This window comes from Parambassis ranga, chromosome 12 (genome assembly GCF_900634625.1).
Source record: "Parambassis ranga chromosome 12, fParRan2.1, whole genome shotgun sequence".
Classification (NCBI taxonomy): domain Eukaryota; kingdom Metazoa; phylum Chordata; class Actinopteri; family Ambassidae; genus Parambassis; species Parambassis ranga.
The window spans coordinates 919,627-934,001 of record NC_041032.1 but is presented as its reverse complement, the minus strand read 5'-3'; the positions used below and the strand labels follow the sequence as shown (position 1 = coordinate 934,001).

Genomic DNA, 14,375 nt, shown 5'->3' with positions numbered 1-14,375 from the left:
ACAAAATTCCAAAAATCTTCATTACAACTGTGAACTTGGAAGTGTTTTATTTATAGTATTTTGATTTTTAAATCACACTACAGTGGTCATTAAGACACTAGGCACTTTTTGTATCTGTTTAATATCAATTCAGTGTAATAAAAAGTGTTACTACTGGCTTATCGATGGTGTTATAATAAAGTGTTGAGGGCAGAGAAGTGCATTTATTAAAAATTCCCAAAACAAAGGCCCGCTCAGAACACTGCATGGGTTTGAACTGCTGTCACTGGTTCTCTCTTGCTATTCATCTATTTGTGTCTCTTAATATTAACACTTGACCGCAACAACGTAACAGTCCTGATCGGAATTTCATACTATGCAAGTTATGAATGTTGTCCTGGGACAGTGTGAGGGGAGGAGAGACTATAAGAGTGGGTGTGAGTGAGATAAAAAATATATATAATCTGCTGTATCTATTTATGAGCTACTAAGCACAATGTCACATTGGATGCCAAACTCTGCTGCCTGTGAGTCTATTGAATTCTGATGAAAAATTCATTAAGATCAGTATTTAAAATCAAATGTTTATGATCCAAAATTGCAAATATGAAACAAAAAGAACAGTGAAAACACGTCTTTAAAAACAATACTACTTAGTGTTTTATGGTGATGGAAAGAGCATCTGTATCTGTCATCAGCCCCGTACACAGGTGTGCAGCCACCAGAAATGAATGTCCAAACCGACCAAACACACAAACAGACCAGAAGATGCCAAGCTGCTGGTTTTTCTGGTTCGCTGAAATTAATTAGATACCTGCTGGTAACTGCTAAGCAAAAGTTTGAGATTCACATTAAAAAGAGCTGGAAAAGAGATATTAAAATACAGATTAAAACTAAGAAGGCAGCAAAGGGACATGTTCTTTTACTATTTTACTGAACAAATTAAAACATTACATTTTCCACTATAAGTTAAAATATGATGTTGAAACTGAAAAAGAAACCATTTTTTGGCCTACAGCAAGGATGCACCATGTCAGAGAAAAGATTGTATAACATTGTATTGTGAGGATTTTCTATTTGTAAAGACTATTCATCGTTCTTATCCACTTCTTAAAGTTTTCATTGCCAGAACCTGAATGGAGCTCAACCTGAATGCACACACACCTGAATACAGCAGAAAGCTGTGCACTCCTTTCATTTGCACAGATTTCAGTGTCAAACTGAATTGTCATTCACAAAGAGCAATGTTTGGGGGCTGAGTTACGACACTGAAGGCTGACAAGAACAGTGAGTCACTCAGCTTATGTGATCTTTTCTTTAGATATTCAGTGACCACTAACATAAGTGTTAGAGGATTACATTCCCACCTCCAACTGTAGGGGTGGATCTTTTTATTGTTTTCACTGTTCAGATGGGATGCTTACATGAGGACAGAAGTGCTGGGAAAATACATTAAATGAAACCTTACATTCCTGCATGGTTCAAAACAGATTGAGGAACTACATTACATCCATGACTATTTTGTGCGATAAATAAACTGAACATTAGAGGTTTGTTTAAAACCACCAATGTGGCTTACTGAGATTAAACAAATAACCTCTGCTTCTTGGCATCTCTGCCAAACATCATCTGTTTGTTTAAACCATAAAATAAACACAATCAACTTTTCATCTGTACAAGTACAAGGTGTTGTGTTTGGCTTAAGCAAGTGCTGTGAGGCTGCCAAACTCTAAGCAATGGTGACAATGTGTTTGGTGACTTTTTGTCACTGATTAACAATGTTAATGGGAGTGTAATGAAAGGGGATGGCAACAAACAAAATCAACGAATTCACAAGATGACATCAAACTGTATACTATAGGGCAACACAGACTGTATGATGGTGTAAAATCACCTTCAAGTATTGTTTTCTATGTAAACCAACACCACAAGTTCAAGTTACATCTGTCCAGTCAACAGTTTCGGTGAATGACGACTCCCCACAACCTCTTCCTTTGACTTTATTAGCCATACTTTCAGTTACCACTGAGTTGTAAGCAAATGACACCTGCATGCAGGAACAAAAAATATGGATTGATAAGTGGATAGTAGATTTCTGCCCTAAAGCAGAAAACTGGAGAGCCTCAAAAAATCCCCCAAACCTTATAGGGGAGCAGAAATGAACTATATTTCCACTGCTGTCTTATGATGTAGCACAGCGGTGTTACATTCACCACTGTAACTTCACACAGCTCAGCTCAGCAAATTTAAATCTCCCTATTCCCTTGCTTGCTTACATTCCTTCTTCTCTATCCACCCTTCTTTGAATGCCTTCTTCAGCAGTACAGTCTGTACTTGAAACCCAACTGATACAGTGGTGAAATCTACTAATGTTTACACACAGGTATATGCAATATAGTTCATTTTCTTGTTTATGCTCATGTTTAAATACATTAAGCAATTGACTCATTTATTTCAGTAATCATTTGCATACAACACTAAACTTTTGAGGTCTTAGGTAACAAAGCTCTTTATGACACATAAGATGAGATAAGATAAGATAATCCTTTGTTAGTCCCCCAAAGGAGAACTTCAGTGTTACAGCAGAAAAGAATAGAATAGAATAGAAACTAGGGCTGGGGAATTAACCGAAAATATATTAAAATCGACATTTAGACCTTCGAATCAGCATAATCTTACTCATGTCGGTTATTCTGGTTATTGCTTTTCTGTGCTGTCCCCTTGTGGTACAAAAATAAAAAAATAAAAACTCCAAAGAACAAAGAAATCTGTTCGTGTTTCTAAGGTGGCAAGTACAAAAACAAACTTTTCATACCTCACAAGAAACGTGTGCGCAGAACTCCTCATACTGCAGTGCACAGAAACAGCAGCAGTTTTAGTGAACATGTTTGAAGCGGACATATTTAGGAAAAGAAAGAAAACTGAAAAATCCCAAATAGTAGCAACATCTACCTCCACCTCAAACAAACATGTTCACCTAAACTGCTTTTTCTGCTGATGTTTAGCAGCGAAACATCTTCAAAACCTACGTGTGTGCGTGACGATGTGTGCTCCACACACACACATTTCTCATGAAGTATGAAAAGTCCCAGCTGAAATGGATTTTGCTCTTGTTCTTGCCACCTCAGGAACACAAACAGATTTCTCTGTTCTTGTGGAGCATGTAACAAGCCTAAGCCATGTGACTCCACCTCCTTCTAGTCTGCATTCACTCAAAGTGAAGCCATGAGCAAAGCTTTAATGAAAACAATCGTTCATTAATCACTATCAAGGAAACAGCTTCAATTAATCGCGATGTTGATTTTAAGTAAGATCGCCCAGCCCTGACAGAAACACATATTGTAAGAAATAAAATAGCAATAGCAAAAATATTTAAAAAAATAAATAAATACTGTATAAATGAATACAAAAAGAATGAATGCTTGAGATGATACAATAAGCGACTTCAGTATTGAATTGTCATTGCACATGATGATCAGCCATGGTGACAAACACTCTGTACATCAGAGGAGAAAAGTTATTGTACTGTATAAAACAGCCAAGCTATTGCACAGGAGGTAGTATAGTTGTTAAATAGTAATCACACATAGTCACCCCCTTATAAATCATAAATAATCCATCCCAATTAGCAAACATTTTAACATGAAATATTATGCTTTGTGATAGAGAAGTTGACTTTGTGAGATTGAAGAAAGCTGATTAGATGCAGGAGTGGTCAGGGAAGTTACTGTGTCACTACTTTTTGTGAATCTAACTAACAAGAGCTACTTTGTGTGGTGAATATTAAAACGGTTCAAGAGTGAATGCCTTGTTTGTCCGTTACTGGCATATTGATGGTAGAACTTAAGCCAGACCCATGTATGATTAACCCAGAGGTGCACTGAAGTGTGTCTGAGCAGACAGTCACCAAGTGTGAAAATAACCTAAATGGCACTATAACAGCTGTGACATTTCTATTTTTCATTTCTTTTATTTTTATATTTCCACTGAATAAATTCACCAGTAAAAAAGCAGCAAATATTTGTTGATATGCTTGAATGGCAAAATGGAATATTGATTTAGATGCATGTCTCCAAGGCCATGCCTGATGGTAAACCCTTTTTTTGTGCTGTGCACCACTTTCAGCCTGTTGCTTACTTTTTGAAACCTTGATACACACTTGTTTTTCCCTACTCCGCTCAGCAGCGAGTCCTTGGCAACACTTTCCATCCCCCAAATCCTGGAACGTTCAAGGTTCAGTAAACATATTCATGTCATAGTTTGTAATGGCTTGTCCTAGTCCCTTTCCTCCAGAGTTACTATAGATCAGAACTCTTGTTGCACCTCCGCCTGTCCTTCACTATGTTGTTTTTTCATTTCTGTCTCTTATCTCTACTCCCCTCTCTAAAACTTCAGAGATCTGTTTTTTTCTAGTTTCCATCTGCACTGCCAGACAGTACAAAGTTCAGTAAACATATTTACACAGAGGTTTTTAATTCCCCGTACTTAACACTTGAAACAATGCTGTGCCTTGAGAGCTAATAATGTCCTCTCACCAATAATGAGAATTCTTGGTGCTAATGTGCAGCACAATTCACACAAACTTTAAATCCAGGCAAGATGGTGGTTAAAATGCATGGTGGACCTGACTGATGACCTAACCTATTACTGGCATGTTGAGAAATAACAAAACAGTGTTCCCTCAGCTAAAAAAAAGACCAAATCAATCATTTTCATTTGATACAGTAAATATCCCTCTCTATATTTTACATGGGTGATGTCAGTCCAGCAGCTACAGCAGCAATGTTTTTTGGTTTGATCTACTGAACAGAACCAGCTGGAAGTTAAGAACTATGACTGAAAAGTAGGTAACTGACAGTTCAGTGATCCCATGAACTGCTGGAATCTCTACAAATCCACTATTTCCATTGTAGTATAGCATCTGCACGTCTTTCTGAAGCTAAATATGCACAGCCACCCTTTCATCCAGTGCAAACACATTGTCTATCAGTAAGTTTTGATGCCTTTAAGTCCCCTGGGTCGTGGTTGTTTTTAGGCCTACTGAAATATACTGTGATTCCCAAAGCAAAACAGCCAAAGGGCTATATGACTGCCAATAATAGGCCAACAACATAGACAAGCACTGCTATGAGTTTCTCAAATTTCAACACTCTTTTTTTCCATAGGTTTCTAGTGTGTGTAACCATAAGCCTTCTTTCTGACTCACCCTGAGCAGTTACCTTTCTTCTGTAACTCTTCTAGCAGAACCCAGAATAGACAGGGGAATGTGGCCATGGATATTGTCACTAGGAAGCAACCATACAGCAAGTATTCTCACATGCCCAAAGATGTACAACAACAGATGTTCCAAATCCAACAAATCTAGAGTTAACAAATCCACAATGGCACCACAAAGTGAATAAAAGACTGTTCTGAGTTCTGAAAAGGAACATGCAGAAATTCCTGGGTAAAATCATTCCTTCCAAGTCAACAGTAATAACCAGGCCAAGGGTTAAAGTCAAGCTATTCTGCTCAAAGTCAAACAATGGCTGCGCCTAAAATGCTGCAGGAAGAGGAAATCAGAAACAGGAACGCTGCTGAGGTTAGGCAGTAGAAGTTTTTTTTGGTGACAAAAAGGACTTGTAGTCAAATGAGGTGTGCGCACACTGACAATGAGTAATCCAATCCAAATGAGTTCTCTATTAGCCAGTCCTCTTTGTGGCAGCACAATCCCACATGGTGAGTCACTCACACTCTGGCATGCCACTGCACATTCAGTCAGCTTTACAAGAGAAGAACCAAGACAGTGAGAGGGGAGAAAGACGGGGAAGAAAAGAGGGACGGGACGGAGGAGGAGCAAAAGACAGGGGGACAGGGCAGGCAAAGAAAACAGAGGGGAAGAATGTAGCTGCACAAAAAACCTCTAACCTCTGTCAGATTAGTCTCCTTAATTTCATTTTCTGTACACACACTTACACAGGCTTGCTGCTTTGCTGTCCAGTGACATAACAAATTATTGCAGGATGTCCTGTTCACGAGGACAGGTCATTAGAGGCTATGTCACAAATTAAAGATTAACAGAGACTGATGTATAATTTAGTCTGCACAAATTGGTCATCAGTGTGTTTGTGTGTGTCACTGTGGGTACCTACTGTATGTGACTAAAATGATGACAAACTGAAGGGATTAAATCATGTTAGTGTTCACATGAGTGTATTAGAAAGTGAAAAAACACACACTGTGACTGTGTGAGTGTGTGTATATGTGCACTAAACCAACAACACAGGTCAAGCCAAGATGGTGGTGGCAGACTACAATGCATCTGGTGTTTACCCAGGTCACTATGGCAATGGCTGCACGCCCCGTCTGACCTTTCCAGGCGATAACAACACTGCTGATTGACTTGTGTGTGTTTCCATATGTGAAGCTTCTCGGTAAGTGTGTGTCAATGAATGAGGCAAATGGGAAGATCTTAACAGTCTAAGCTGTACAAAGTTTGTAACAAGTTGCTACCAAGTTGGAACACATTTGAAGGCTGCATACGACTGTTAAGATCTTCCCATTTGCCTTATTTGTTAAATATCATACAAGAAATAGAGCTGATGGCAACATGGGCTGCCACACACATGCAATGAGAGTACAATATGTATACATATAAAGATTTAAAAGCATGTGCTTCTTTGATCACCTCTTATTTCCTGACTAAAAAAGCATCAGAGAAAAGGATTAAACATGATGAAGATGCAATGTATGTCGAAAGAGCCAATTTGTCTCTTTGTGTTGAGCCTGTTCATACTGCAGGATTATCAGATCAACTGGTCAAGCTTAAGGGAAAAATGTGGTCACACTCTAGTATCGGGCACTTCAGGACCAATTAGAGCAACAGCAGATTTTATTTTTTTTCCAAATTCTTTCATTTGTTCTGTCCAGGCTTGGCCAGGCACATGCTGTGTAAGGAAACACAAAGAGCCAAGAGAAAGTAACTAATGAGAGAAAAAGGAGGCAAAGCTTCAGTCAGCCATCAAAATCAAAAACATCAATGCCAGCACGTTTTAAGCGTACATGAGATAAGGAAACAGCTGAAGTGGAAAAATAAGCGGCCATGTTCCTACGAAGGATAAGAAAGGGCAATAAGCACAGGAAATCTGTTACTAAGAAAGGCAACAGAGACACATATAGGTAGAGGAAGGTAAAATGTTTTTTTAATCCAACAGCAATTATCTCAGTTCTGGCAAGGATTCACTGCCCATACTCTGTGTTATTCTATTGGCTACTGTAGGCATTTTGCAGAGCAGGGGCATAATGGAAGCCATCATGGCCAACACTGCTAATAATGAATTAAGTTTAAAATGTACACTACAACTATACACAGCATGATAAATGGATGACACATAGATCTGTATAAATATGTTGAGCCATGGTTACACTGAAAACTGAAAAAATGCACCATGCAATGCCAGTGTTATCCAGTGGTTGGACTGCTAGGATTACTTCCAACTTTTGCCCAAGCCTAAACTCACAAAGAGTAATGGTTGCCATGTGTGTACAGAGATAGCACCTAGCCAATCCACAGACCAAGGCCTAAGAGTGAGTGAGTGTGTGTGTGTGTGTGTGTGTGTGTGTGTGTGTGTGTGTGTGTGTGTGTGTGTGTGTGTGTGTGTGTGTGTGTGTGTGTGTGTGTGTGTGTGTGTGTGTGTGTGTGTGTGTGTGAAATGGAGAGAAAAGGGCATTGGTGAAAGCGAGGGGATAATAAATGAAAAACAGATTTTTGGCTTATTAGTGAAAGTAGAATTTTCCATCAAGTTGTTAGTCTTTTCAAAAGTAAAAATATAACTTTGTGTGTGCAAATTTGGCAAAAGTATTACAAACCTGTACTGTTCTAAGAGTGTGTGTGTATGTGTGTGTCTGTGTGTGGCAGCAGAAGCAGTATCTTGGCCTTGAATGCTGGAATTTCCTCCAGCTCTGCCGCCAGGGCAAGATGGCTACCATATGCCAGCTATTCACACACACACACACACAAACAGCTGAATGGAGGCTGCAATCCTTCTAGCATACACGTTTGTAATACTGAAGCCAAGCTCACACGTAAACAAACACACACTAAATGCATAATGGGGTAAAGTCTAAACTCAACATACGCACATTTTCGCACAAATCATACTCTGGTGCCTTGGTCTAGTGTGTAATTTCATTTATGTTTGTGGTTATATGTGTGTCTGTGTTGCAATGATAGACACAATGGTACAAGGGACACTACAAGGCAGTAACAAATCATCTGTGCATCCTCCTCACCGCCATAATTCTAATGCTACACTTTGTGATGGTCACAGAAGTGATTTGGTTGCAAGTACACAATATGGAATATTTTTAGAAAACTAGAAGATTGTCAAAAAAACACTTATTATGTCCCAGAGTTATTTGTGTGATGTTTTCTTTAACAAAATGGTTGGTAGCACATGCAAAGTTGATGCATAAGAACTGGAAGGAAAAATGGTTTTACAATATCTCTTTTCATTTGCTTGGCTGGTTTAGGTTAGTATCAACAAAGGAACAAGGAAGTATACACATCCCTTTGGCTAATTGATAACCAACACAAGTTTATCTGACGTCAGTTGTCCTCAGCCACACCTGTCAATAGTTCATCAAATGAGTTAGTCTGTTAGTTTCTCCTTCCTCTGTAAGAGATGTGCAAACCTGATGACTTGTAAAATGTATTGCTTACTGGTGTAATTGTGAGGAATAAAACAATGTAAAACTAGAGTGAGCTGGCCTAAATGACCACTGCTGAACCATCGGCCCTCTCCTGAACCATCGGCCCTCTCCTGAACCATCGGCCCTCTCCTGAACCATCGGCCCTCTCCTGAACCATCGGCCCTCTCCTGAACCATCAGCAAAAGCCACCGTGGAACTGAAAAAGTGAGCTCTGAAGAAACCTCTAGGTGTTGAAAAATACTGACTGCCACATCACATGTGTATCTAAATATTCAGAGCAATGACGAAACTGTTAGAACCAAAAAAGACTTACTATTAATTGAGTCAGTATGTACTCAGCAGAAAGAGGTTTATACTAGGGATGTCCCGATCAGGTTTTTTTGCCCTCGAGTCCGAGTCTGAGTCATTTGATTTTGAGTATCTGCCGATACCGAGTCCCGATCCGATACTTTCCGGACTCTCTATAAAGGCACTCATTGCAGCAAAACCTGTGTGTGTGTGTGTGCGTGTCGCTACCGCCACAGTGGGAGATTTCACACACGCAGCATTGAAGTCTCGAACCCAGACCTCTAGCGCTAAAAGCAGCTGTCATACCTCTACACTACAAGACACAGAGCCACCCTGCATAGAAGGCATTAACTTTGACAGCCCTGACAAATATATATCCGAGTCCTGATCGGGAGGTAATGTCTGATTCCGATCGAGTCTGAAATCACGTAATCGGGCCCGATTTCCGATCACGTGATCAGATCGGGACATCCCTAGTTTATACTGATGACATGAAAAATAACCTGACAAGTCAAGTCAAGTTGTTACATCTTGGGAAAAGAGTAGAGGTGTCTTTTAGATAAAAATAGCACAGGAAGACATACTGTATGAAAATGTGTGTACTCAATAGTAAAACATAGTGAGAAAAGTCACTTATATAAGCCAAGACATTTTGTTCCAGCTCGGTGGCTCTCAAACACTCCACCAAGAAATCCAAATGACAGAGTGGCCAAGCAGATGTTATTCAGTGGTACGTCCTCTCTGCCAACAGTACAGCCACAGCATACCATTTTTTAGGTGTGAAAATATATAGAACTGTTTGTTCTTGTTGAACATTGCAAACATCATTAGAATTCTTTATGTTTTTGTTTACATCATATTTCATATACATATACAACTAAGATAACAGCATGCTCTATTAGACGCATGTGACCAAACTACGGCCAGACTGGTTTTATTGTAAATGTTCAGAGTGAACCAAAATAAACCAAATTCAAAAAGGTGACAAAGGAACCTTTTCCATCAACATAATGATCTCACCACTCAACATGTTTGGCTGTGTTTAACTACGCTTAACTGTTTGGACAGTGTTCAACTGGAGTCAGCTGGCAGATCCAGAATATTACCGTAAACCACAGCATTTTATAGCTGTGGTTTGGAAAATTCCATACAGATAGTGTCCCAGTTAGAACTCCAAGTCATTTGTATACTGACCTAAACAGCTGTCAGTGTAATTACTTCTATGCTATACTGAATCACAAATGTGAGCAGTGCACCTATGTGTTCCTGTATGCTCTTTTCATGCTAGTTCCTGCTGACCTGTTTAGGTCAGCATCTGAAAGGTAGCAGAGCAGTCTGCAAGTAGCAAGAGGAAGATGATGGTCCAAGAAACATCTGCTCTGTATGAGCCAATGACAAGCTCTTTAAACATACACCCACCCGCCCGCCCACATCTGCACTCTGTTATCCAACAAAGCCTTACACACAGACAGACACAGCCACAGGCGTATACACTGACACACATACACAAATCTGCTGTGTGATCAATTTACCAGCCCAACGGATACAGAGTAGAGACATGGAAAATCTTTGTGACTCTTAATTACAATTCTTGATATTTCAGGGTAATAATGTGGAGCTGTGATTCTATTGCTGAAACAGCTCGATTTGCGTTCCTTGCTAACCCAAAAAAAAGTTGAATTCTAACCACGACAGCTAGAACAGCCATGTGTCATTTGATGGCTCGTTGTCAAAGCCAGAAAAAAAATATAATACACACACATTCACACACAAACATTTGCACACATATATGGCTGATGATAGCTGTATCAAACTCAGTCCAAGTCAATATGCCAGCTGGTTGGCTAGCCAGCAACCTCTGCCCAGTTCTGCTCTGCCACACTGCTCTGATGATCTGCTGTGTGAGCTGTATGTGTGCGCCACAGTGCGCGTCCATGTACATTTGACTGGCGCCATTCTACTGCTGGGAGCAATTATAAAGACATGAAGCAGATAGTTGAAGATTGCTGTTTTATGCAACACTGACAAACACATATGTGCATGAATATATACACAAAAATATGATAGATTCCCTCTACTCGAGGAATACTGTCATTAGTCCACATTGACACTATGTGATTACAACATGCAGAGTGGAAGAAGTATCCCGATGCCCTATTTACTTACAGCTACAAAGACCATAGACTAAATACAAGGATATGAGGTAATGATTTGACATGTGGTTTGGTAATGTGTAATAAATTCTAATGTATTTTATGAACTGTGGTGATAGCATAGGTAAAATGCATAATTTGAATGTAAAGGATGTACACTGAAATGAGATTAACAGGAGAGCAAGGTCTGCTGAGTCTAAAGTCAGCATCTGTAGGGCTACAAAGGTGGCCCTTTTTTAACCTTGCTAGATCACCATGGTAACTTATGGACCGTAAGTTACGGTGCAAGGTAAATGGGGTCAGGAGCAGATTTTATTAGTGTTCGAGTTTCACCGACCACCTACTGAAACCTCATCACATTGCAATTCACTGGAACAAAAGATAAGTAAAGGGCACCTAAACAAGCTGTCAGTATCAGACTAATGTAAATGTATCTTTTTAGGGTCACATTTGCTATATAATGTTGTGAAAACCCATAAATTGTCAAATGAGATGAGAGATATTAAGATATGAGTATTGCATTAAATGCAAACTAAAACTAATAAATGACACTTCAAACACACAGAGCTTAAGGCAAAAAAGAAAACTACTGTTTAAAATACAAAACAAAAAGAAAACCTGGTTCTGTCCAACTTGCTTTGCAGCAACCATGGTGAGTTGAAAAGCCAGGCCACAATGTTTTTGTTTGTTTTTTTTACACTTTCAAGTACATGTAACAGATGTAGTTTCTTTGTGCCATAAACCTTGTTCAATCCAATACAGGCATTCAAATAAAACCTAACTATACAACAATACTCAAAATGATAAATAACGTAAGAAGAAGATTTGAACAAATTATAATGTCATAATCAGACAAAGCAACTGCATCCTATTGTTTCCACTTCACTATCATTTAACATCCTTTTAAATGGATCCACAGAGGCCAGCTCCTTCATTTTTAAAACATTGAGTAACAGATTTCATTGGGACAGCAAAATAAAAAGCCTTCATCCCTAGCACAGACCGAACTTTCAGAACAAACAATAAAAACAAGTCATGGGAACGAAGGTTGTAGGAACCTACACTTCGCTGGGAAATAAGTAGGGAGAAACTGACCCAGTTTACACTTAGAATAAGTAGGTGCCAATGCCTTTGTCTTTGAGATGACAAGGAAGTCTAACCAACACGAGCATAAAGCACACAATGATGGGTCAGAGTGCTAAGACCATGATGAACCTCAGAGCTCATGAAGCTTGTAGACTCTGAGCAGATATGGTGATGCATATAGATTACATCACCATAATCCATCACTGACATGAAGATGGCAGCAACAAGCCTCTTTCTAGCCTCAAAGACAGGTCCTGATTCCAAAATGAAACCCCAGTTTCAATCTCAGTCAAAATGAGTCATCTATCCAGATGTGAGATATTTATACTGACTGATTGTGTATTTGAGAGTCCTGTAAGGACTCTCAAATACACAAAGATTTGTACCAGGTTTTAAATTCAACACAGATGAATTTAAGATGAGTTTTGAACAATGTTGAAGGCTGACTGTGACTGACAGCGTTAGATGGTGTGGAGGAAGTACTATAGAGTACTGTATCATCTGCAAATGTGAAAATGGGCTTAGTAAGTATTTTAATTAATATTACTGATGTAGAGGGTGAATAGCAGTGGTCCTAAGACTAACCCCCAAGGACACCTTTGCTAACAGTAAGAGTTTTGGATGTGAAACCTTCAGCCTGAACACACTGAGTCCTGTCTGGGAGATTATTATTGAACATTTCACAGCTTGGTTTGACACTCCACTGGCAATGAGTCTATGTTCCAGTATTGAATGATCTACAGTGTCAAATGCTTTTGAGAGATCTATGAAAAGAGCTGCACAGGCAATAAAATTAGCTGCTAGTTTTAAAAAGTAGGGCTCCAGTTTGTCAGGACCTGCTGATTTTGAAGTGTCTAAAAGCTGGAGAGCTTTGTGTACCTCAACAACTGTAAGAGGGGTGAAACTGAAAGACTGACTTCCAAATGCTAGGTTCAGAGGGTTCTTTGCAGAAGACTTAAGAGATAAGAGGTGCCATAAATGTGAGGAAGCAAATACTATTTTTCCTCAGGCACCATATTGGCTGTGTTTATGCTTGTGTATGAACTGATGACCTTTTAAACAGCTGGCAGAAAGCTTTCACCATGTGTTCAGCAGGAAGGAAAAACATAGGAAACCTATACACCCAAATTACATAAAGATGTTATGGTACACAGACACACACACCCCCCACCACCCGCACAAACTTTGACCACCCTACACACACATACACATGACCCCTGTTCGCTAAAACTATTAGTCATTCTGCTGGGAACTCCATACTTTCCCCATTACTAGGGACTGGCTGACTGGCTGTTCTAACATGCTGAGGAAGACAGGTAGAGTTAACAGATGAAGAACAAAAAAAGGTCAACCTAAGAATCAGTGAAAGAAGAAGAGATACGGTGAAACAAAGGTAAAAATAAGTGGTTGTTCAGTGAACTACAGTAAATCACGAGTAACCCCCACTCACAGCAGACCAAACCAGAAGGGAACTCCAATGAGAATTCAAATATGAGAAAGTCATGCTTTCTTGATTACTACTGTCTGACTGTATTGTCAAGAATGTTACTTGGAGAAGATACAGAGAAAATACGGAGATACAGAATCTTAATGTAATCCACACTTGTGTAATTAATGCCTGTCGTGTAACTCTTGAGACTTGAGTATGAAAAAAAAATACACAGATTGGCTGGGCTTTCATTGGTACAGGAAGTGATGATTTATGTCTGGACAGTAAAGATTCTTACTTAAAAAACATATTCGCTAGTAGATGTACAAGCTTTATTCAAAAAAAAAAAGAGTAACAAGGTACCAAATTCTAAATCTGACCAATACCTGACAGTCTTTAGTACAAAGTATGTAAAGATGCACAAAAGTACAATGTAGCCATAGCTTGGAAAAACACTAGAACAATGAGCTTTCACACCAACAATGTGAGCTAAAAGAAAGTAAATAACAACTAATGAGCACTTGGCACAGAAACAAATCAAAAACAAATGTAAAAATAAAAAACGCAAAAGACAAAATCCTGTATATAAGCTTTGGCACATCTTGTGCTGATAAGTTTATGGTTGGGATGCCACATGTTTTTCATTTTTCAACTTTACAAATGCAAAAAGAGGTATCAGCCTGATGGGCCTGCATCATTTGAACCCTGAAAGTCCTTCATCCACATGATTTACTATATCATATTCTTTT

At 39.1% G+C, this 14,375-nt stretch overlaps 1 protein-coding gene across 1 annotated transcript in view; it reads right to left on the bottom strand.

Annotated features, from left to right (window-relative positions):
• The window catches only part of il11ra (interleukin 11 receptor subunit alpha), a 36,478-nt gene that overhangs the window by 14,351 nt on the left and 7,752 nt on the right, over positions 1-14,375 (bottom strand). The window lies entirely within an intron of this gene.